The 25,672-nt window shown below is 40.5% G+C and overlaps 1 non-coding gene across 1 annotated transcript; it reads right to left on the bottom strand.

Moving 5' to 3' along the window:
- Positions 1 to 17,237: 17,237 nt before the first annotated feature.
- Trnas-gga lies at positions 17,238 to 17,321 on the bottom strand. The gene is given in 2 exon segments: positions 17,238 to 17,272; positions 17,282 to 17,321. It is a non-coding gene; the product is annotated as a tRNA-Ser (tRNA).
- Positions 17,322 to 25,672: the final 8,351 nt, after the last annotated feature.

The raw sequence follows: 25,672 nt of genomic DNA, 5'->3' as shown, positions 1-25,672 counted from the left end.
GCACCATGGGGGGATCAGTACCATCACTTATTAATTTACATGGTATATATCTCTCAATTGCTGTCGACACTATCTCTTTGAAATCATTCCACAACTTTTCTACGCTTACATGATCAGATCGGAAGGAGTGCAGACTGTCTCTTAAAAAGGCGTTAAGAGTATTTTTATCAGCTTCTTTAAATAGATATACTTTCGGTTTCTTTTTGATGGTTGTAGGAGTTACGATATTCAGCCTAGCAGCAACTGCCTTGTGGTCGCTAATCTCTGTATTCGTTTGTCCAAGATTATTTGTTGCTAAGAGGTCAAGTATGCTTTCGCAACCATTTACGCTTCGAGTGGGCTCATGAACTAATTCTTCGAAATAATTTTCTGAGAAAGCATTCAGTACTATTTCGGATGACGTTTTATGCCTGCCGCGGGCTTTAAACGTGTAATTTTTCCAGCATATCGAGGGTAGATGAAAGCCACCACCGACTATAATTCTATGAGTGGGGTACCTATTTGAAATGAGACTCAGGTTTTCTTTGAACTATTCAGCGAGTACATCTTCTGAGTCGGATGGTCAGAAAAATGATCCAATTAATAGTTTAGTCCGATTGTCAAGTATAGTCTCTAACCATACCATTTCGCAGGAACTACCTACTTTAATTTCACTACAAGGCAAACTACTTCTGACAGCAGTAAATATTGCACCACCAATTGTATTTAATCTATCCTTTCTGAACACTGTTTGAGCTTCAGTGCTTTCTATTAGGGCTTGGAGCTCTCGTTCTTTCCCAACACAGCTATGACAATTTACAACTACAATACCGATCGTTGCTACAACTAGCTTTCTGTGTTTTACCTGCTCCCTTTTAGACGGACGCCCTTTCTGTGGTTCCCTGAGGCCCTCTAACCTAAAGCACTTCCCAGTCGCTTTCACACGGCCCCCTCTACCCGTGTAGCCGCTTCCTGTGTGTAGTGGACTCCTTACCTATTAAGTCGCAAGTCAAGGAATCTACAGCCTATACGATCACAGAACCGCCTGAGCCTCTGGTTCAGAACCTCCACTCGGCTCTTCACCAAAGGACCACATCGGTTCTATCGACCATGCTACAGATGGTGAGCGTCGCCTTAATCTCGCAAGCAAGACTGGCAGTCTACCATTTCCGCTAGCCGCCCAAACCAGAGAGAATCTCCTCTTATCCACAGCGACATATGTTACTGGTACCGACATGAGCCACTACCTGCGGCTGGCTGCACCCTGTACTCTTCATGGCGTCCGGAAGCAGTATTTCCACATCCGGAATGACTCCCCCTCTATGCACACGGAGTGCACTCTGGCTTCCTTCCCTTTCTTGACAGCCATGTTCCTAAGGGCCGCCACTAGCGCGCCTAACGTTGGAGCTCCCAGCTCTGTGAACGCCCAGACCTTGCGGACTGAGAAGCTTCCTCTGGATGGACGATTGCATCCGGCTCAGAGACATCGTCAGCCGCAGATAACGCCAGAAACCTGTTAGTCAAACGAACCAGGGAGGCCCTACGCTCGGCCCCTCGGAAAGTTTTTTGCTGCCTGCCAGTCTTTGGAATGGTCTCCCACTCGGGCACGGGTGAGGGGTCAACCTCAGTGCAGGCAGTACCCGGAGCAGCCACAGCAGTGGACCGAACGGGGGACACGTGGGACGTGCTCGACGTCTCTCGTGTCCCTACGTCCGACCCCCACAGTGATGCCCCTTGGCAGCAGTCTCCTGTGTGACGGAAGCCAATGCAGCATGAAGCTCACAGTTGCTATCCATTACTGCAGTCGCTCCTATTTGAAGCTCGTAAAAATATACAACAAACGAACGGTGTACTCGGCTTATTAGCAGCAGGAATTCGAAAGGCTCTCTAAACGACACTGAGCGACACTAACCAAAACAAACAAAAGCCTGTACGATCCGAGGGTCGATATAAGGGCCAATAGCAACGGCGGTATGGTACACTACACAGTTATTAAAATAAAAGCTTTTGCCTAGTAGGCAGTCGAACACGCAAGAAATTATAAAAATAATCTAGTAGCTACACAGGTATCTTCCTGCTGGAAGCTAGTAAAAATATACAACAAACGAACGACTCGCCTTCTTAGCAGCAGGAGCATGCGGTTTCACGTCACAGGCGGCACGTGGTCCTGTCAGCTTCCAAAGACATAAAGCACACATGTGCGAAATTATATCTCCTGTGCTTGAACAAAGCCACAGACACAGGATGTGGGCAAAGCTACATACAATCTAAGTAGGAGCTACGTAAAAGAAAAAACAAAAGAATGTGAGGTAAAAAATTCATTTTTTCATTAATCCCACTTAAAAGCAATTTTACATTTTCATAAGCACACACAACACTATTTCCATACATCTTCTTCTTCTTGGGCTCATGTATATCGGGGCACCTGTAGAATTCCAGGTCTTGAACAGATGCAAACTTGAAAATTCGCTGCATCCATGTGATCTTCTCCTCGCCTTAGACGTAGATGATGGTCTCAGTGTGATGGAATATCCGAACTGACGATATCATTTCTTTACAAGGTGTACCACGATCGTCCCTGTGAAGTCCGTGAACGAAACGCGTTAACAACTTTTTTTCAGCACAATTCACATCCTTGAAAGGCCTCCGTGATGCGATGAGAATGTCTGTATTATACCAGCAACTTCCGTGTATGCAAAGAATACAATATCTTTAAATATGAATTGTCTACACCCATCATCATAGAAACCTTGAATGTCGGCAACGACGATTGAGCCGGTGGGTTTCTGGCGCCAGGTGATATCGATTCTTACTTCCATCTTTGATCAGGTTGCCCAAACTCTTACGGGAATCGCCAAAGCGTGCGCGAGTAATGAGTGGTTGGGCAAATGTCTGTAAGGTACAATACATATGTAGAATTGTGGACAGTTGGGAATGAGTGTCTCACGGGAAGCGTGCAAGGGATAAGTCCCTACTATTCATCTGTGTCCTCGGCGGCTCACTTGGATAGAGCGTCTGCTATGTAAGCAGGAGATCCCAGGTCCGAGTCCCGGTCGGGGCACACATTTTCAGCTGTCCACATCGAGGTATATCAACAGCACCTGTCGGCAGCTGAGGTTGTCAGTTAGTCATCATTTATTCCAGGGAAAAGCTGCACGGTCATCAACAGTAACTGTTCTTTCGCGAACAAGTTACTGTCTTCGTATATATAACAAAAAGAAGTCAGTAAATTTATGAACATAAGCACACACAAAGGGCAAATTGTACCCCGGTTGTGCCTATCCCTAAGTTCCATATTTAAAGTAATTTAACAGTTGGTCATATTGTAGTATGGCTGTCGCAAGAATGAAATACCTCCTGTTTGCAAGCTAATTTAAGTTACTACTTCCATTACATTCCTGTATAACATTTTTAAATGACTATATATCTGAATCTGTTTCTGTGCTCTACAATTCTTTATACTCATTTTTGTGCATTTTTAAATACTAATTGTGGATAGGGCCTTGATATGCAAATGTTGTTAATCCATTATTACTCCTGATGAATTCATATGTATGTGTAATCAATAAAGAAGTGTTGCAACTACAAACTGGTTGTGTTACTGGTATAAAAGGTTAGAGTGTGCAATCGCCATACAGACGATCACATTGTAAGTTGTCATTGTGTATGCCACAGCACTTGGCCATCTATACGGCACGCTGCACAACACTAGTAAGTGGGCAATAGTCAATCAGACGGTCATACAGAACTAGAGCATACGCTGCAGTGTGTTGTGGGAAGTTTGAGGGTGATTCAGATTCTATTCATACAGCTATTGGTCCTGATTTAATTATTTCATTCTGCTTAGAAAAGTCTATTACGAAGAATGCTGCCAGCTCCTAGAATTTCCTTGGACTGAGTAGGTATCCTTCCTCTCTAACACTTTCATAGTAAGAAGCACGGACTGTGTAAATTCTGGTCCTACTGTAGCAGTAAACTGTTATACGGATAGAATTCTGAATTCTGGCAATAGTGAAACTATAGTTGTCAAATACGGTGAACTCAGTTGTTAAATCTATCGTCTATTGGTCTGAAATACAAGTGAGGTGAATCTCGGTGTTTCCAGCTGTACGAAGGTTTCAATAGCCCATTTTTGTCTGCTCGCTGTCAGTAGCACCGGATACTCAAAAACCTCCAATGAACAGAAAGTTAATGGTAGATATATACCGGTATTCAGGACTTTTAAAAGCTTCAAACGCGCCCGTCTAACGCAGTGAAGTGTGGCATTTTCAATATAATTTTATCGATGATGATCTGATTCTCCTCTTGAGCTCCTTGAATGTATAAGTTGTTGTTTGTTGCACTCCGTCCCAGAATAAGTTCCTGTTTAGCATTCATAATAATTCGCTCCATGTAACCCACAAGCATTTTTAGAGGTATGCATGCAGTAAATCGGCTGTACTCCTTCTGCTGTTCTGCCCACAGGCTCGTCTGTGAACCATCCTGTATTTTGTAACCCATTTAGATCCAAGGGTAATGCTGAGACGTACGTTTTAAGGGTTGATGCTATGCCAACATTACGTGTACGATCAGTCTCTATCCCATTAATTTCTTATCGTATTTCCTGGAACAGGAATGCCAAAGTATTATGTTTAGGCTTTGATCCCACTCTATGTCTGCCATCCTTTTTCTTAAATGATCCATCCAAATGTATGAAACTCCTGTATGGAAGAGTTAAAATATCTTGGTGCTGAATTACAATCCTAATTTCATCGTTCTTGTTAAATGTCGTCGAAGTGTAAGATTTGTGCGAGAAGTATTACTGGCGTATGATACGATCATCATATTCGATGGATGAGATATATCGAGCAATGGCATCGTTGCGAGGTTTCAAGTCTACTGATTTAAGAAACTCATACTTGTTATCACCATGCGATTGTGCTGCGAACTGCTGTGCTGTGTGCTTCGAACGCTGGTTTTTATACCTTATGTCCATCGTGTCTTAAATGTGGTCGTACCATGATTTCCTGACCACTAAAGTCAACAAGATGATTGTTCTGGTCTACAATACGCAGCTCCAGATTGTCCAATGTCTGAACTGTCACTGGAAGGTATACAGCATTGGTAGGAGTCTCAGTAATCTTATATCCTGCTCGAACTGATGGGAAAAATCCGTAAACTGAAAGAACCTTACACTCAAAACCGATTGTGCTGACAGGGAAAATATCAACTATCTGATTAGATTTCTAAAATTTACTAGGATCCGCCTTCAAAACCTGTCCTTTTGTGACACCCAGTGTGGGCGAATTGAACCTTTCTGCTTGATGTCAATCGATGCATTAAGCGTCCTTATTTCAGATTTAAGTGTGCTGATGTTTGCGGGGAGTTCATTCCCTTTTCAAGACTGTTTTAAAACTTCGTTTAAATCGTCACTATCGTATGCACCAGGTTCTGTTTTCACAATTTCGTTTCTACCATTAATTTCCAGATTTAGTTTATTGTTTTCCTCTATGATATTTGAGATGATGGTGTATGTCTCCAGTCCAACCAGCGCGATATTCCAATCTCCAATGCTTAAATCAACTGATGGGAAGTAATTCGCACGTAGTACAGACGATCGTTCTTTTAAAATCAGAGTGAACAACATTGTATCTAAATGTCAGCTGGTGAATGGATGCTTAATACCCGACTTTATACATCATTCGTAAACGTCTAGAAAAACATGACGCATAGATGACCATAAAAGGATGTATCAAAGTTTTGACAGCGTCGAAAATTGTAGAACACATCTTATGCCTGTGAACTATCGCTGTAATTCTTCTGGAGGTTTCAGGTCGCCGAATGAGTCGCAATAGAAGATGTTTACTTTCATTGCTTTTTTTAACATGTGCTACCCAGTGCGTTCTGGGTCCTCCTGCTATATCCAGATTCACAGTTCCGTATTCTCCTGATTTCCACACAGTCTTTAGTAACGTATTCTGCATAAGCACACCTTGGAATCTAGGAATGTTGAATTTCTTCTTAACAAACTTAAGCATATCGTTATTTGTAAGCGCCCTGTCTGTTTGGAGTGCTATAGGATCTTTTCTTTTCTTTCGTTTATGAAGATAACTGGTCCTTTCTTTTATGGTTTCAAGTATAGACCTTTTCCGATGGCTGCTGCCTCCGTCATTCGGTGATGTCTTCGTGCCTCTTGCAGCTGCTCCTGAGAGTTTTGTGCATTCTTGACCGTCCTGGCAATAGCCGCGGCACCCCTAGACAGTGAACCCGCCGCTAAGAGAAAGGGGATAGTTCCACCCGACGTCTTGGGTATTGATAGAACCTTCGGTGGTTTAAACGATCCTTTTTTCTCGCCTCTTTCTGCTTCAGGGCGCTTTTAGCTACTTACAACGCTGTCAGGATACAGTTTTTCATGCACCCTTTGGTTTTCATCTTCTTCCTTAGATACCTACGTGCAGAGCTCATAACTTGGCTGAACTCCCCCACACTTAACTTTACCACGCATCGTGTTTCAACTGCAAATGCTGCAGTGCCTTGACCTGCACAAATATTTCTTGGACATATTGTCTTAGCCCCTATCAGCTAAAATTTGATCGGTGGTGTGACGATTATTATTTGCGGCGTATGCGATGTCGTGTTCCAAACACGCTTCGTCGAGCAGATTTATCCGCTCATCACGGCGTGCCAATCGATTTTGAAGTTTCTTTCCAAGTCCACAGTAGTTATATCCGGAAATTTGTAATTCGATTCGTAGTTTGTTGAGAATACCACCTCCTCCTCTAATGCGCATCTTATCATGCATGTTATGCTACTGAGATCGTTGTGGTCTGCACACCCTGTTATGTAGCAAATCGTCAGCTTATATCGAGCTGTTCTGTGATGCGGAAAAACGAAACCATTTAACTAACGCTCTAACCACACGACGCTGTTTGATCCGCTCTACGAGATACACATCCGGTTCCAAGCTCTTCTGTAACTTTTCTGTCTAAAATCATCCTACAATTTCAGTACCACTGCTGTCCCTTAAGAGGTAGGTTCTAGGATTCGTTCTTTGTAGTCTGGGAAACTGTGAGTATGTCGGTTGACCAGTTAGGCACGTACGACCTCTTAAATGCTGTCTTGTGTTTTGAAATACATACTAGATCACCTGCATTACATTGCTGTTTTCGTGTATCTAGCATTTTAACACGATTGTATACTGTATCTAGAATTTTATTATCAAAAACATCGATTGGTCTCATTTTTATTGTGAAATGTTTGGTTCGATTATACTATGCAATTATTTGTGGGAGGATATCAGTCCATTTGTGTGAGCCACGTAGATTGAATCACATCCACATTTGTGCTTTCATTGATCTGTTCACGCATTCCACTATGCTTGTTTGAGGTGGGTGCATGACGAATAGTGATGTATTCCACTCCGCTCTATCACAATATTGAAATATCTATTGTAAAACTCGCCGCCGTGATCTGCCTGAAGGATGTCTGCATTTCGATTCGTCACCATTTGCAGCAGTCGCTCAAACACGTGAACAAGATCCTTCCCTGTTTTTCACTTTCACAGGTAACGACCAGGTAAATTTAGAATAAGTATTAATCATCATTTCAGTATAACCGAATCCGTTATCCACACATGAATACATCATGTCAACAACATCTGCCTGCCACAGGTCGTCCAAACCTTTGATCATAACATATCTTCGATGGAATGTTTTACGTGCTGGTTTGTGCAATTCTGGAACTACAGTCTCCATACTTATTCGATAATACCTCTCTCTCTCTAAGCTCAGAAATTACTGAAACAACTTCATTCTAATGAGCTGTATTACCAACGGCAGCTGATGCCATGTGGAGTCGTAGCCCATCTATTAGATCATTGGGGTCGTCTTAATATATACTGCGGGAGTAGATTGCTCACTGTTTTATACTGAATGTCAATACAATCACCACTGTTTCCTTTTTTCCATCCAGCACCGGTTTTACAATGGAATTGTATTTCACATTGCTTTGGCTTTTTGCATTCTTATGCAGATCAGGCAAAAGAAATATTTCACGATACATTTCCAGATCTTTAGGCGAATAATTTACAGTTTTTGTGGGTCTTAGGAAAATAAGGTTCAGTAAACTGGGTGTTCTTTGAAACTGTCTGTTGCCGATCTGTATTGTTCTTTTCACTTAAAGTTACAGGCTGCGTGCCAAACATGCCAACATGTATGGTTTTTCACCACTGACATAGAAAATGTTTTATCTATCCAAGCATCGCTGTGATGGTTGATGAAATCGGCAATAGCGCCATTGTCGTCGTTGTGGAATTTTGCTAAGAGTTCGTTGAGACATCCAGTAACTAGTTTAAAGGTTTCTCACAGTGTCTTCTCCTATTTCAAATACCCTAACCCGAGCAACCATAACTTCTCTCGAAAGCTTTCTATGTCTCGAAGACTTTGTGTTTAATCGACATCTCGTTCTATACTAATCGAAATTCTGTGCAGTGTGAGGTTTCATATATCCGCACTTCTTCTTCTTATGCCGCTCCCCCTTCTCGGTAATAGCTATCTTCCCTTCAGTTAAGCCGCCTACTTTCACTTCAATTCCATTAACCTCATCACTCAGTGTGTTGTTCATAATATGACAATACGTCTCTAGTTCCTTGCACACGGCTCCAACTTTATATTCCCGTCTCGTAAAAGCGAATGTTTTGCCTACGAACACCCATCCTATACGACTGAGCACCTGGCATGCGAGCGAGTTTATCCATGGTGATGCGTATACTGATGTATACACCTCTTTCCTATATATATATATATATATATATATATATATATATATATATATATATATATGGCCAACAACGGAGGGGTATCTGTTGAGGCCAGACAAATGTGTGGTTCCTGAAGAAGGATAGCAGCCTTTTCAGTAGTTGCAGGGGCAACAGTCTGGATGATTGACTAATCTGGCCTTTCTGTGCTGGTACTGCGAATGGCTGAAAGCCAGGAAAAACCACAGCCGTTATTTTTCCCGAAGGCATGCAGCTTTACTGTATGGTCAAATGATGATGGCGTTCTTTTGGGTAAAATATTCCGGAGGTAAAATAGTCCCCCATTCGGATCTCCGGGCGGGGACTAATCAAGAGGGCGTCGGAGCATGGAATGTCAGATCCCTTAATCGGACAGGTAGGTTAGAAAACTTAAAAAGGGAAATGAATAGGTTAAAGTTAGATATAGTAGGAATTCGTGAAGTTCGGTGGCAGAAGTAACAAGACTTCTGTTCAGGTGAATACAGGGTTATAGATACAAAATCAAGTAGGGGTAATGCAGAAGTAGGTTTAATAATGAATAAGAAAATAGGAGTGCGGGTGAGCTACTACAAACAGCATAGCGAACGCATTATTGTGTCCAAGATAGACACGAAGCCCACGCCTACCACAGTAGTACAAGTTTATATGCCAGCTAGCTCTGCAGATGACGAAGAAATTGATGAAATGTATTATGAGATAAAACAAATTATTCAGATGGTGAAGGGAGACGAAAATTTAATAGTCATCGGTGACTGGAATTCGACAGTAGGAAAAGGAAGAGAAGGAAATATAGTAGGTGAATATGGAATGGAGGTAAGAAATGAAAGAGGAAGCCGCCTGGTAGAATTTTGCACAGAGCATAACTTAATCATAACTAACATTTGGTACAAGAATCATGAAAGAAGGTTGTATACATGGAAGAGGCTTGGAGATACTGGAAGGTTTCAGTTAGATTATACAATGGTAAGACAGAGATTTAGGAACCAGGTTTTAAATTGTAAGACATTTCCAGGGACAGATGTGGACTCTGACCACAATCTATTGGTTGTAAACTGTAGATTAAAACTGAAGAAACCGCAAAAGGTGGAAATTTCAGGAGATGGGATATGAATAAACTGTCAGAACCAGAACTTGTAGAGAGTTTCAGGGACAGCATTAGGAAACGATTGACAGGAATGGGGGAAAGAAATACAGTAGAAGAAGAATGGGTAGCTTCGAGGGATGAAGTAGTGAGGGGAGCAGAGGATCAAGTAGGTAAAAATACGAGGGCTAGTAGAAATCCTTGAGTAACAGAGGATATATTGAATTTAATTGAAAAAATTCAGTTTATGAAGCAGGCAAAAAGGAATACAAACGTCTCAAAAATGAGATCGACAGGAAGTGCAAAATGGCTAAGCAGGCATGGCTAGTGGACAAATGTAAGGATGTAGAGGCTTATCTCACTAGGGGTAAGATAGATACTGCCTATAGGAAAATTAAAGAGACCTTTGGAGAAAAGAGAAACACTTGTATGAATATCAAGAGCTCAGATGGAAACCGTATTATAAGCAAAGTAGGGAAAGCAGAAAGGTGGAAGGAGTATATAGAGGGTCTATACAAGGGCGAGGTACTTGAGGACAGTATTATGGAAATGGAAGAGGATGTAGATGAAGATGAAATGGGAGATATGATACTGCTTGAAGAGTTTGACAGAGCACTGAAAGACCTAAGTAGAAAAAAGGCTCCGGGAGTAGAACTACAGACAACCTTGGGAGAGTCAGCCTTGACAAAACTGGGCAAGATGTATGAGACAAGGGAAATATCCTCAGACTTCAAGAAGAGTATAATAATTCCAGACCCAAAGAAAGCAGGTGTCTACAGATATAAAAATTACCTAAAGCTCAGTTTAATAAGTTACGGCTGCAAAATACTAACGCGATATCTTTACAGACGAATGGAAAAACTGATAGAAGCTGAGAAGATCAGTTTGGATTGTTTGACAATGTTGATTGGAATACTCTCTTTCAAATTCTGAAGGTGGCAGGGGTCAAATACAGGGAGAGAAAGGCTATTTACAATTTATACAAAAACCAGATGACAGTTATAAGAGCCGAGCGGCATGAAAGGCAAGCAGTGGTTAAGAAGGGAGTAAGACATGGTTGTAGCCTATCCCCGATGTTGTTCAACCTGTATATTGAGCAAGCAGCAAAGGAAACAACAGAAAAATTTGGAGTAGGGATTAAAATCTATGGAGAAGAAATAAAAACGTTGAGGTTTGCCGATGACATTGTAATTCCGTCAGAGACAGCAAAGGACTGGAAGAGCAGTTGAATGGGATGGACAGTGTCTTGAAGGGAAGATATAAGATGAACATCAACAAAAGCAAAACGAGGATAATGGAATATAGTCGAATTAAGTCGGGTGATGGTGAAAGAATTAAAATAAGAAATGAGACACTTAAAGTAGTAGATGAGTTTTGATATTTGGGGAGCAAAATAACTGATGATGGTCGAAGTAGAGAGGATATAAAATGTAAACTGGCAATGGCAAGAAAGTGTTTCTGAAGAAGAAAAATTTGTTAACATCGCGTATAGATTTAAGTGTCAGGAAGTCGTTCCTGAAAGTATTTGTATGGAGTATAGCCATGTATGGAAGTGAAACATAGTTTGGACAAGAAGAGAATAATAGCTTTCGAAAGGTGGTGCTGCAGAAGAATGCTGAAGATTAGATGGATAGATCACATAACTAATGAGGAGGTGTTGAATGGAATTGGGGAGAAAGGTAATTTGTGGCACAACTTGAGCAGAAGAAGTGATAGGTTGGTAGGACATGTTCTGAAGCATCAAGGAATCACCAGTTTAGTATTGGAGGGCAGCGTGGAGGGTAAAATTCGAAGAGGGAGACCAAGAGATGAATACACTCAACAGATTCAGAAGGATGTAAGTTGCAGTAGGTACTAGGAGATGAAGAAGCTTATAGAAACTCCTGGAAGTTCTGTCTATATCGGCCATCATTCAGTTTTCTTTTTTTATCAATAGCGAGAAACCCATACTGTGAGTGATTCCAGCAATCTGCACATATCCTTACAAAATTATTGAACAACAAATCGGTTACTACATAAGCCTGGTGTATGTGTTTTAGATTCAGATTGTGCTCTTTGTATGCCATGAGTAGGTTTGCATTATCCCTCACCAGTTGTTTTGGGATTCTGGAATACGTCTGACTCAGATAAAATACATCAACAGCCACATGGAAACCTAAACGGAAATATCGTCGAATTTGATCTTAGTTTACTACAGCAACATCGTCAAATTTAACATTGTGTTTTGCTTTACTTTTTCTGGTAGAGGGATATCACTGCTCAGACTTAATGTCTTGTATGTCACTCCATCAACACCTTGCAGCATCTGTTATAATAGCTGGTATTTGGACTGAATTAGGTTTTTCAAAATACACATACGTGCTCAAAGCAGATTCCATCTGGATGTGTTAGCAGGGACACGAGAACATTTGTCTTGCAAAGTTGGATGGACCTACAATCACACAGGTCTGCAAACAAATTTTTTTGTCAGCTGCATGAGATATTTTTACTGAGTCGTCTGTTTTAGATTGCCTCGATTGCAGAAGTGATGTCCATTTCTTTCTATCTCAGAAGGTTTTTTTGCAAATTCAAACACAAAAAATTGGTAAAAGCACTCGTTTATTCAAAATTATCAAACATAATATTTTTTACAACCAATGAAACGTTATTTTGGGACATATAGTAATAATGTTATACTTATTCATGTTGTTTATGAAAGCTTTTCTTCTTTTTTGATACTTCGCCAAGTCCTTTACGAATTTCCATCTTCAGTTTCCCGCTTAAGCATCCAACATTAGTCAGCAACCATAGTGACATCCCATCTTCCTTGGTACCGTCTCTCGATATCACGGACATCCTGGTGAAACTGCTCCCCCTGTTCTTCACTGTAAGCTCCCAGGTTTTCAGGAAAAATGTCTATGTGGGAGTGTAAAAAGTGAACCTTCAAGTTCATCTTGCAGCCTTGAGCTTCTATGCTGCTAGCATCCGTTGAACAATGGTTTTGTAGTTAGGATCCTTACTATTTCCCAAAAACATTTGCACTACACCCTTGAACGATAAGGCAACGGCCTTGCCGCAGTGGGTACACCGGTTCCCGTGAGATCACCGAAGTTAAGAGCTGTTGGGCGTGGTCGGCACTTGGATGGGTGACCATCCAGCCGCCGTGCGCTGTTGCCATTTTTCGGGGTACACTCATCCTCGTGATGCCAATTGAGAAGCTACTCGACCGATTAGTAGCGGCTTCGGCCAAGAATACCATCATAACGACCGGGACCGGGAGAGCGGTGTGCTGACTCCACGCCCCTCCTATCCTCTTCAGAGGATGACACGGCGGTCGGATGGTCCCGGTAGGCCACTCGTGGCCTGAAGACGGAGTGCTTGAACGATACCCAAGCTTCTTTTTCCTTCTCATTCATACTTTCCACAAAGAGGGTGTCGGTTAAAAGTTTTCTTATGTCGGGGCCAGTAAAACACACTCTTTCAACTATGCTTCTGACAGCTTCGAAAATTTTGTATGTAGATATTTAAAACAGCGCCCATCCTTTTGCAGCGATTTTATATATTGTTTCATCAACCCCAATTTGATATGGAGAGTGGGCAACGAAACCTTTTCTGGTGGTACCAAAGTAGTATTGATAACATTTTTGTCTCCAGGTTTTAAAGTTTCTCAGCGTGGCCAATCACTTTTAGTCCAGTGTTGTTCTCTGGCTCTACTGTCCCACAAGCATAAGAAGCATGGGTGTTTAGTGTAGCCTGCCTGCTGACCCAAAAGCATCGTGAGTATTTTGAAGTCACCACAAACCATGCACTGATGGTCCTGATATTTATTTTTTTGCAGGATAATGGCCAAATCGTTATAGTTTTCGCCCGTACGCACAGAATGTCCCATCGGAAGCGATGCAAATTTATTTCAATTGTGCAATAATACTACTTTATGACTAGTTTTGGATGAATCAAGAAAGAGGTGCCATGAGTCATACTGCATATCAAAGCAATGCGTGAGTCCTCCCACATCATTGCAAAAATCTAAATTTCATTCTCATGAGAGAAACTGGGTAAATTCTTTTTCTCGATGTCTGTACCATGAAAATGAGGTGCCAGATGATAAAAGGTTTTTATTTTTTAATCTGGAACCTAAAAGTTCAGCTGTGTCTTTTGAAAGACCTAAATCTCTTACTAGATCGTTGAGCTCACTTTGAGAAAATAGTTGAGGCCTTTCATCTTCGTCTGAAGACAAAACTGAGCTTGATTCACCCTGAGGAGGTAATGTAACTTCGTCCTCCAACTCACTCGGATATTCATACAAACTGGAAGGTGGCTGTGGGATAGGTATTTCAGAGCTATGGGCACTGGACGTATAGCTGAGTCACGGTTAGGATAGCTTATGCTTCTTCTGTTTTTTGGATTGAATCCCTTTACGTCAACTGAACAGAAATAGCAATCAGTGGTACGGTTTTTCTGCTCAAGCCGTATCATAGGAATTCCAGATCAAAATGCATTTTTCTTACCCTTAAACCACAAACGAAGATCTTCTTCACCTTCTACACACCTTATGCGGGACTATTGGTTTATCTTGATCACCAAGTTTTAATTTAAAGTAAGCAAAATAAACTTTCAACCACAAAATCACATGTTTCTCTGTTGACTTTTATAGTGTATTCACCACAGACATAAGAAAAACTGTTTGAAGAAATAACACAACCTCTTCTAGCCATGACAAGACAGAAACAGCAGCACTCTTCACTTGAATAGCAATATGTCTACCGAGAGTTTCTCTTCATTTCATGCGACATACAGATCCTCATTTGACTTGTCGCAACCCGATAAAACTGAACAATAAGATTGTTTGCATTTGCTTCTGGCGCCCAGGAGTTCACGGTAAAACCTGCAAGTGATAACAAAGAATAGTTAACATGTAATTTTTTTTAATTTAAGTTTATTTTATCAATTATAATTGATATAATTTTTAATAATTATTAAATTAAAAAAGCACATAGCTTTATCACTAATGAACATAAATACTGCAATATACATAAAAACCTATGTGATAGAATTTTTGGAATATTTTTCCTATTTTTGGGATGCAACGGTCTATAAGAAAATGTTAAAAAATCCTATGCAGTTTTTTAGTTGCAGACTTGTGTTATTACACTGTGCTGCTGGGAAGCAGTAAGGTATTTTTCTTCCAGTCTTCCTGCACGCTATGACAGCTCCAGTCGTTTACAACAAAGTTTTAATGCTTACCCACCTTGCTATGATACCGACTACGACAGGTACTGTCTTGCAATGAGATTTTATGAAAAATAATGAAAACTACGAATTACCATGATGCATACTATGTCAGGTACTGTCGTGCAGCGGATTTTTACGGAGAATTTAGTGAAATGACATAACTTACTGCTGTTTCATATTTTTAGTAAAAATATTTGTAGCAACAGCTTTAGTACTTGCGGTATAATGAGAGGTAAGAAATAAACACATACATGTTCGTAAACAATTTTATTCAGTAGTTCGACACATGATGCACTACATCAGGAGCTTCTTTCTTTATCCTAACACCGGTACAGAATACAGAAAATAAAGGCTTTTAGTAAGCACAGAATTCAGCATGTACTTCTCTCAAACTTATTGGCAGTACATTGGTTTACGTTGGAACCATATTGACCCACTGTTCAAAATTATCTACAGGCACACTGTTCGTATGAAGATACTCTGCAATGTTCCTATACATAGCTGTAACACAAGGCAGCCATCTTTTCAGTCTTTCCAACACAATGGATAGGAACATCTGTAGACAAAACAAGTTTGTAATGGTGGGCTGCTGTAGGTAACTGGATGTTTCACTTTCCACATGGAGTGAATAGCGATAACAGAAGCACAAAGACTTCACCTTCCCCACATGACAGTAAACACAGACATCAACAAGGGATACTTACTCTTCTGTGGCTGCTTCCTGTTCTCCTGCTGTTGCTGCAGCTGGGCAGCACTGGACGGTCTCGGCTGGCACTTCATGCTGATTACAACTGAGGCTCCAGAGCCGTTGGGCCCACCTTACATCCCCAGTGTGATCGGATGCTGTATTAATATTCGCTACTGACAATTCCAGACTCCTGTGGCGGCATAATTGTGAACTAGACCAGTTGCTTAGCCCTCTGTATCAGAGGTAGACGCCTCTTGTGACGTGGAAAATTGACTGTGAATTTAAAAAATGACAGGCAGTTACAACCGCATTGGTCTGCCTGACTTGCAGAATGCATCTTGATATCACTGTGCTGCATAGCCATTATCTGCTGTACAGTATTCCTCTTCTTCAGACACTCTTGCAATGTAGCTCCTGCATGTAGGACGCAGTCTCATGTAATCCGTTCTGGCTTGAATAATACTCAGAGGGAGCAACGTCTCAAATAACTGTCTTGTAAATAATAAATAGTAAATAAATGACCCTGCGGCTCGTGATGTCCCCGAACAACTAATGATTGTGCTCATGAGCGAGGGCGGTATGAAGGAAGATTATTATAAAGTTAATTTTTTTTAAAAAATTGTATAAACTGAGTGACTTCATTCGAGTAGTGCAAATATAGTGAAGTGAAAACTGTGGGTTAAGGAAGTTCTCTTCACATTGTGTAGGAAAAGTTGTTCCGGACTTGCAACGGTGACCAGCCAAAGTGTCTAATGGCAGCATGGCCCATGCAAATAAACATTAAGCTGTTTAATTACTGGAATCTAGTAGTAAGAAAGGAACTCCCACTTTTCCAAGAACCTTGCTACTCTTCTCTGGGTGCGGTGGAGCCTGGTGCACGTGAAACCACGATGAAAGAAAGCACCCGGAAACCCACGCTTGTTACACACTTACGGTTAAAAAGAATACCGCACTGCTCAACTTGTTGTGGATAAGAAGACTACTTGACGCGCTGTGGTACCGTACTGCGTAATGCACTCATATAAGCGCGAACGTTCTTGCCGCCCAACGGACGTAAGCACAACGTATATTTAAAAATAGGAAGCGAACTGAGGAAATTTGTGGAAAAAGGAATGAATGTATTCTCACTAAAACTTCATGAGTTAACACAAAAGGAGAAATCTCGAGACACCCTAAACCTAAGATTATCGAGAATGGAACGACGATATAATAAAGGAACAAAGGTGAGCGTAGTATACACACAAACACACACACACACACACACACACACACACACACACACACATATATATATATATATATATATATATATATATATATATATATATATATTATTACCGTGAATGACCGAAATTGGAGAATGTCGACTTTCATCGGTGAATGTAAACAGATACCAAATACGAAAATGGCTCTGAGCACTATGGGACTCAACTTCTGAGATCATCAGTCCCCTAGAACTTAGAACTACTTAAACCTAACTAACCTAAGGACATCACACACATCGATGCCCGAGGCAGGATTCGAACCTGCGACCGTAGCGGTCTCGCGGTTCCAGACTATAGCGCCTAGAACCGCTCGGCCACTCAGGCCGGCTACCAAATACGTCGGTGAAATATCGAATATTTCATTACATTGTTGTACATTCGGAGCCTCTCCGGTGTGTGTCGACAATCACTGATATGCTCTGGTGGAGGTCCAAAACAGAAGTCAAAAAACAAGCGACTTACTCTCTCCCGCCAAATCCTTTGTTCTATTCGGAGTCAATCAGCTTTGTCAGTCTTATGCAAGCTTTAATAACGCGAGCAACGCTTTCTTAATTTTTTTCCGATGCCCTAATTTATACTAAATGGATACTGCAGTAAGTCGTGATCTTTTTCTTGAAAAGTTCAATGCATTAATTGCGCGTAAACGAGAAGACAATTATTTTTATTTTTCTCAAGAAAAGTATTCTAAAATACTTTTTGAAGTGGTTTCTGCTAAAATTAAATGCAACACACTTTGGATTACAGACGATTAAAACGTTTTGAGGTTTTAAAAATTAATGATGAAGGAAAGTTAATCGTACCATTAAAACCAGGGGAAACGAACATACAGTATTATGTTACCAATGAAGAATTGTACAGTATACTATATGAAACTCGCATCAGAATAGGCTATGGAGGAATAAAACGTATGCTTAAACAGTTGCAAGTTAAATACAAAAATATTACATATGAAGTTGTAATGTTGTATTTAAATTTATGCAAACAGTGTCAAATGAAACTCAGTGCACCTAAGAAAGGTATTGTTGTGAAGCCAATGGTTTGTTCTGAATTAAACTAAAGAGGTCAAGTTGATCTGGTACATCTGCAGTCGAACAGAGATGGCGAATATAAGTTCATAATGGTGTATCAAGATCATTTAACTAAGTTTGTCCAGCTACGACCTTTGAAAACAAAAAGAGCTGAAGAAGTAGCGCATCACGTTCTTTCAATATTTTCAACATTTGGTGCACTAGCAATATTGGAACCAGATAATGGTAGAGAATTTAGTAGTCAAGTCATATCCGAAATATGCGCTATGTAGAAAGATGTTAAAATAGTTCATGGAATGCCTCGTCACAGTCAAACACAAGGTTCAGTTGAAAGGGTCAGAATATGCTAACTGCATGGATGAACGATAACGATACAAATAAATGGTCAGATGGTTTATCCTTTGTTCAATTTGCCAAGAACACTAGTTTCCACGAAGGAATACGCCAAAGTCCTTATAAAGCCATGTTTGGCGTTAAAGTAAAAAGTGGCATAGCATCGTCTTTTTTTGCCTGGCGAACAAATCGCAAATATTGAAATTGAGGAACAACTCGAAAAAATTGCCAATAATTTTGATAGCGAAGAACAGCTTGAAGAAACTGTTAATGCTGACAAAAAAAATGGAACGGTGGTCATACCGAAAATCATATTCCAAAGAAAAATATTGAAGAGGATCTACAACCTAGAACGTCTTCACACCAAATTCTGTCTGAAAAACACGAGTTGATTTCCACAAAAAGAGCGGCCGCGAAAGAAAATCTTCTCTGGCAAGCAACAAAGATGTTACAAACGTCACAAAAACAATTTCCTCCTGCTCATATTGTTGATAGTGTACGAATACAAGTCTCTGATGTCGACCGTGGTCGTACAGATAGCCGAAATGTGTTAGCGGTTGTTGTAGGAATAAAAGACTCCGACTTCTATAAACTGGCGAATAAAAATGGTACCCTCAAGCAACTTTAAACACGTAATCAGTTCGTAATTTGTAAAGGAAAGTTACTTTCCATAGATAAGATTTCTTTTCAAGAAATGTTGCTGAGAGAAGCCACTGCAGCTAATTCGAGAACCGGGGGACAAGGCTATCCACGCTGTCGTTGCAAAAGAAAGTGTTCCACAAACAAATGCAGTTGTAAAAACAAGAGACTGTTGTGCAATTCAAAGTGTCATAATAGTTTAAGTTGTTGCAATAAATAAGATTTGAATCACATACGTAAGTAATTTTTTTATAACTATTATTTTCTTTTCTCGTGTAGAATGTACTATGTATTTTAAATTCTTGGTCATTCCTTTCAGAAAAAGAGGAGAAAAAGTTATGTCACCCCTGTGACGTTTTATAGCGACTGAATTACGGAGAAGAAAAATATAAATCTCCACCATCTTCAACATTCACCATTAGTGCATGATGAATGTCAACATTTGCCGGTGTAAGTCAGAAATAAGGGTATTCAGCAAATATTTCGGACATGCACTAAGCGACTATGTGAATATTGACATTCACCGGTGAAAGTCGACATTCTCCAGATTTCGGTGTTTAGTACACTGGCGAACCCCTCTCTAGGAGCGGCCTCTACACGAAGAGAATACAAGCGCCGCGCCGCCTGGCCGTGGCCCGAGTTGAAGTCGAGCCGACCTATGAACGCTGCAGGAGTGACTTGTGAATTGGATTGCTTTGCTTGAAGTGACATTGTATATACCGAAGGACAACGATTTTTTGCGTGTCGCTATTTGTTTGCGACACACCTTTGTGAACACGCAAAGTTAAGTATTGTCAATTCAACTTAACTGTAATAAACTCAATTAATACGATTTGCTTGAATTGTTGCCTAGCGATCCGAGAAAAGAGTTCATATGAAACAAATTCGATAACATCTTATACTACATAAAATACACTTATTTAATTTGTTTCACGTGAACTATCATATGAGAAAGGTGGACGTTCATCAAAAAAATCGGTTACCATGCGGTGTCTCGGGTTCCAAAAACGCTACGCACTGAAGACCTTGTCGCAGATGGATCAAACGGCAGTCCAGTTACCCAAACCATTCGTCATTTACCCTACGACTTTAACATCCAAGAAGTCATCAGAAGAGAACATATATCTACGTACGAATCTTGGATTTTTTTACAACTTTGAACATAGCTGACGTTTGCAGCAACTGTATACAAAAATTTGAAAAATATGTAAAAATCTCCCAACTGGTTGCATAGGTTTTCTATATACCTTGACCAGGTTTCGTCACCTGCAAGGGTGACTTCATCAGAAGGTAAGGTAATTACCTAAAATGAATATTTTTTTTCTTCATTGTTATTATAAACACCTTGTACAAAGGTGGGCTGTCAGCAGCATAATACGCTGCTCTACAGCCGAGAGTGATACAATATAAAACATAATGGAGGTACAGATGATACAAGACAAATGGCGGTGAATAAACTGTAGACACTGAAAAACAATATACACGGAGCCGGTCACGCTGGACAAGAAAAAAACACTAAAACCTGAGGACACGGCGCACAAAACACAGACGACTGCGACGGCACAGGTGAACAGTGGGGCGAAAGAACACTAAACACAAAACGAAGGCACACCCACTAGACACTGATGGCGATGATATCCGGCGTGCGAATGTCCACTGAGTGTGTACGAGTTCAGGGACCTGCCAAGAGAGAAGGGGGCTGGGAGAGGGAGAGGGGAGAGCAGAGATGCCAAGGGCAGGGGAGATACGTGGGGAGGGAGGAAGGGAGGAAGGGGGAGGGGAAGCCCAGGGGAAGAGGGGTGGAGGAGGGGGGGATGGGGGAAAAGGAGAGAGAAGACACAGGAAGTGGGAGGGGAGGATCAAAGTTCATAGGAGGGGTAGATGGAGGGGAGGAGGACATCATCAGGGAGGGAGAGCTGGCAGAAGCCACCTTGGGAGAGGGTAAGGAGTGTGGAGAGATGGAGACCGGGTGGGACGTGGGAATACAGGCGCAGCAGCAGACGGGGGTGGGAGAGGATGGGTGAGACAAGCGGGTGAGGAGGATCGAGTTTATGGGAGGTATACAGGATCCGTATCCTTTCAAGAAAAAGGAGGAGGTGGGGGAAGGGAATTATGTCATACAGGATCTGCGTGGGGCGGGGGGGGGGGAGGGGGGGGGAGACGGATGCGATAGGCGAGGCGAAGAGCATGGCGTTCCAGGATCTGAACTAAAATGAATATGTCAGATTAAATATCCTATCTAATAAGAGTTATGTTAATGTAAACGAGTGTAAAACAAATAGTACTCACATGAAGAACATATCGTCAAAGATGTACAATGATTTAAGAGCTGAGTTGCTCAAGTCATTCATTAAAATATGAGACATAATGCTCTTCAAAAAGTCAAACATTAAAGCATAAGTAACACTGGTGTGGTGTCAGGAGACTGACTGTGTGGCAACTAGTCACACATCCAAGTAAACGGAATGTAGGGCGCGCCACAAGCGGGCCCTAGTAGCCTGAGCGAAATAATTTTGTATATTACACATTTTCTGAAGTGAATCATACTGTAAGTAGGCTGTTTATGTTTTCTGTATGTAAGTAGGCTGTTTATGTTTTCTCTATGTAAGTAGGCTGTTTATGTTTTCTTATTGGCAATGTTACAAGTAGGCTGTTTATGTTTTCTTATTGGCAACGTTACGTAGCGCTCAATATGAAAATCACTGGCTGTGCTGTGTGCAGTCTGTGGCTAGTTTGCATTGTTGTCTGCCATTGTAGTGTTGGGCAGCGGCAGCTGGATGTGAACAGCGCGTAGCGTTGCGCAGTTGGAGGTGAGCCGCCAGCAGTGGTGGATGTGGGGAGAGAGATGGCGGAGGTTTGCAATTTGTCATGAACTGATATATATATTATGACTTGTGATGATATTAAGGTAAATACATTGTTTGTTCTCTATTAATATCTTTCATTTGCTAACTATCCCTATCAGTAGTTAGTGCCTTCAGTAGTTTGAATCTTTTATTTAGCTGGCAGTAGTGGCGCTCGCTGTATTGCAGTAGCTTGAGCAGCGAAGATTTTTGTGAGGTAAGTGATTTGTGAAAGGTATAGTTAAATGTTAGTCAGGGCCATTGTTTTGTAGGGAATTTTGAAAGTCAGATTGCGTTGCGCTAAAAATATTGTGTGTCAGGTTAAGCACAGTCCTGTATAAATTGTTCAAAGGGGACGTTTCATATGGCGAACTATGTATGTACTCATGTCATAATTCCACTGATGTATATGTTTATTTCTATTCTTTTGTAAAGCCCCTATTACTACAAATGTTATCTGTATTATTATGTTTTTAATGATGTATTTTGTACCTTTGTTATTGTATTCTTATGTTATAATATTGTAATTGACACCAGTTCATCAAATTAAGTAACTTGTCAGTTCCATTTCACTGCACACGTTTCTGTTGGTCATAGTATGTGGACAATATATGAGAAGTAGGGACTGTTAGTGTTTGCACGTGTGTTGGTAATTCAGCAAGGGACTGGATAACAGCATTGCTGGTTCTAAGGACAATTAAAAGAAAAACTTTCTGAGTGCACAAGTGGTGGTTTATGGACTTGCTATATTCTCTGCAAGAATCTTCGATGGTGATTGTGCACCTGCACAGTCGCAACGGATGGCTGCTGGCCGTCTCTACCAGGACTACAGTGGGTCTGCACCTCTGGTGGCCCACCAATACCATTATCTCTACAAGGACTACAGTGGGTCTGCATCTATGATGACCCACCATGCCATTATTTCTACAAGGACTGCAGTGGGTCTGCACCTCTGGTGGCCCACCAATACCATAATCTCTACCAGGACTCCAGTGGGTCTGCTCTGTGATGACCTACCTAACAATATTCTTCAAAACGTCGAATGAACTCTGCTGTGGGTTTGCTCTGTTGTGGCCCATTACCTGTCAGCATGTCAAGAGTCAACACTGTCTTTCCGTTGGAAGGAAAACACTACTTCTTCAAGACTGCATGGAAATCCACTACTTCTGTGTGCATTGTCTTTTACTGCTCAGACTTTGAGAAAAGAAACGGTAGTTTCACTGTGATGAATGATCAAGACTGTCTTTATAGACTGTGAGAAAATTTTAGCTTTTGACCAACATTGTATCAATAAGTGTGTGCATTTTATATCTTTGTTACTGTAATTGTGAAAAATTTTTGTCAAATCTGTATTGGCCAGTGCCCAACACCATTTGTAAAAATTTTTTGTGGGGAGCATGGGGGCTATGTAAGTAGGCTGTTTATGTTTTCTGTATGTAAGTAGGCTGTTTATGTTTTCTCTATGTAAGTAGGCTGTTTATGTTTTCTTATTGGCAATGTTACAAGTAGGCTGTTTATGTTTTCTTATTGGCAACGTTACGTAGCGCTCAATATGAAAATCACTGGCTGTGCTGTGTGCAGTCTGTGGCTAGTTTGCATTGTTGTCTGCCATTGTAGTGTTGGGCAGCGGCAGCTGGATGTGAACAGCGCGTAGCGTTGCGCAGTTGGAGGTGAGCCGCCAGCAGTGGTGGATGTGGGGAGAGAGATGGCGGAGGTTTGCAATTTGTCATGAACTGATATATATATTATGACTTGTGATGATATTAAGGTAAATACATTGTTTGTTCTCTATTAATATCTTTCATTTGCTAACTATCCCTATCAGTAGTTAGTGCCTTCAGTAGTTTGAATCTTTTATTTAGCTGGCAGTAGTGGCGCTCGCTGTATTGCAGTAGCTTGAGCAGCGAAGATTTTTGTGAGGTAAGTGATTTGTGAAAGGTATAGTTAAATGTTAGTCAGGGCCATTGTTTTGTAGGGAATTTTGAAAGTCAGATTGCGTTGCGCTAAAAATATTGTGTGTCAGGTTAAGCACAGTCCTGTATAAATTGTTCAAAGGGGACGTTTCAATACGTATAGCCAATATAGCTTTTAACGAAAATTGAAAACCTAGTTATAGATCTTAATATTGGACTAGATAACATAAAAATGGGAAGTGCTCAACAAGTCAGAGTAGCTCACAATGTTTTTAATATTTTCAGTAAAAACAATTTTTCTTGTCAGCCCTCTAAAAATTCAGATGTTAAATTAATCAAAAGTATCAATGCAAAGTTAAAGCACAATAACGCCTCAGTTACTAAATCTGACAAAGGCAGTGCTGTAATTGTCCCTAGCAAGAATGAATATATCTGCAAAACCTTAGAATTTTTCGAGGCTAATAATGTATCTGAAATAGAGGAGGACCCTACTCCCTGTCTACAAAAAGAAATTAGATGTGCTGTAAATGAGGCTAAACATTTGCTAAAGCTCTTTCGAAAGAAACAGCTGATAAACATGAACCCCCAGACTCCCAAACTTCGTTCTCAATTCAATGTACATAAAATAAACCACCCTATCCGTCCAATAGTAAACAGTATTAGTAGCTGATATCACGATTTAGCCAGGTTCCTTCACGACAAGATTAAAAAATCATACGTATTTCAGAATAATTATTCAATAACGAATAGCCAATCACTGATTAATAAAATAAAAAAATTGGAATGTAATCAGGAGACGAAGTTAATATCGTTCGACATTACTAACCTTTACACTAATGTACCGGTCCTGTATACAGTAGAAATTGTGGAGAATAGCGTACGTACCTATAAAAAGATGTAACAGACGAACAGATTACTGATCTCATACGTTTGTTGTCATTGGTAGTAAAATATAACTACTTCGAGTTTAATGGCAAACTGTATAAACAACTTGACGGCCTATCAATGGGTAATCCGCTAGCGGAAATTTTAGCTGACATTTTCATCAATTCGCTCGAAGAACAAATTCTTCGGAATTCTACAGAATTAGGTATTTTATCCTATTCGCGATACGAAGATGACATTTTGATTATACACAATGGCGCTAATGAAGGAGTAGATCAACTGTTCAATTTGTTAAATAACCTCCACGAAAAAATTAGTTTAACGTGTGAGTTACAAAATGAACGCCGCGAATTAAATTTCCTAGATCTGAAGTTGGCGATAGTAGAGAATTAAATAATTTTTGACATTTTTCGAAAGCCCACGAGTACTGATCATACCGTACCTGCAGACTCGACACACCCTCAATCTCATAAGAAAGCTTTCTTTCATTCAGCAATTCACCGTGCCGTCGTTACTCCCTTATCACCAGAAAAACTGCAGAAAGAAATTGATGTAATTAAGACAATAGCATCTAATAACGGCTATGAACCCTCACTAGTGAAAAACATCCTTAAAGAAAAACCTAAAGAAAGAGTCACCACTTTAGGTACTGGTCAAACTAATAATAATGATAAAAAGTACATCTCAATACCCTTTTTAGGTAACATATCGTATAGGATTCAGCGTCTGTTAACTAAAAAATACGGCTGCAAGGTTGCTTTCTCCAAACATAATAATTTACAAAAAAAATTTAATTCATAATGTAAAAGCTTCAAACGAACCTTTACGTGGTCAGGGGTATATAAAATTTCCTGTAATACATGTCCAGCATTTTATATTGGACAGATAGGCAAAGCTTTCAACGTAAGATACAAAGAACATCTTTTAGGCAAAAAAGGCACTAATGTGCACAATTCAACATTTGCAGAACATCTTTTCATAACAGGGCATAACCCCAAAGAATTAAACGAAATGACAATTGTGCATAGACAAAA

Source organism: Schistocerca piceifrons, chromosome 7 (assembly GCF_021461385.2).
Source record: "Schistocerca piceifrons isolate TAMUIC-IGC-003096 chromosome 7, iqSchPice1.1, whole genome shotgun sequence".
NCBI lineage: Eukaryota > Metazoa > Arthropoda > Insecta > Orthoptera > Acrididae > Schistocerca > Schistocerca piceifrons.
The sequence above is the reverse complement of the archived record's forward strand: the minus strand, read 5'-3'. Positions and strand labels throughout refer to the sequence as shown.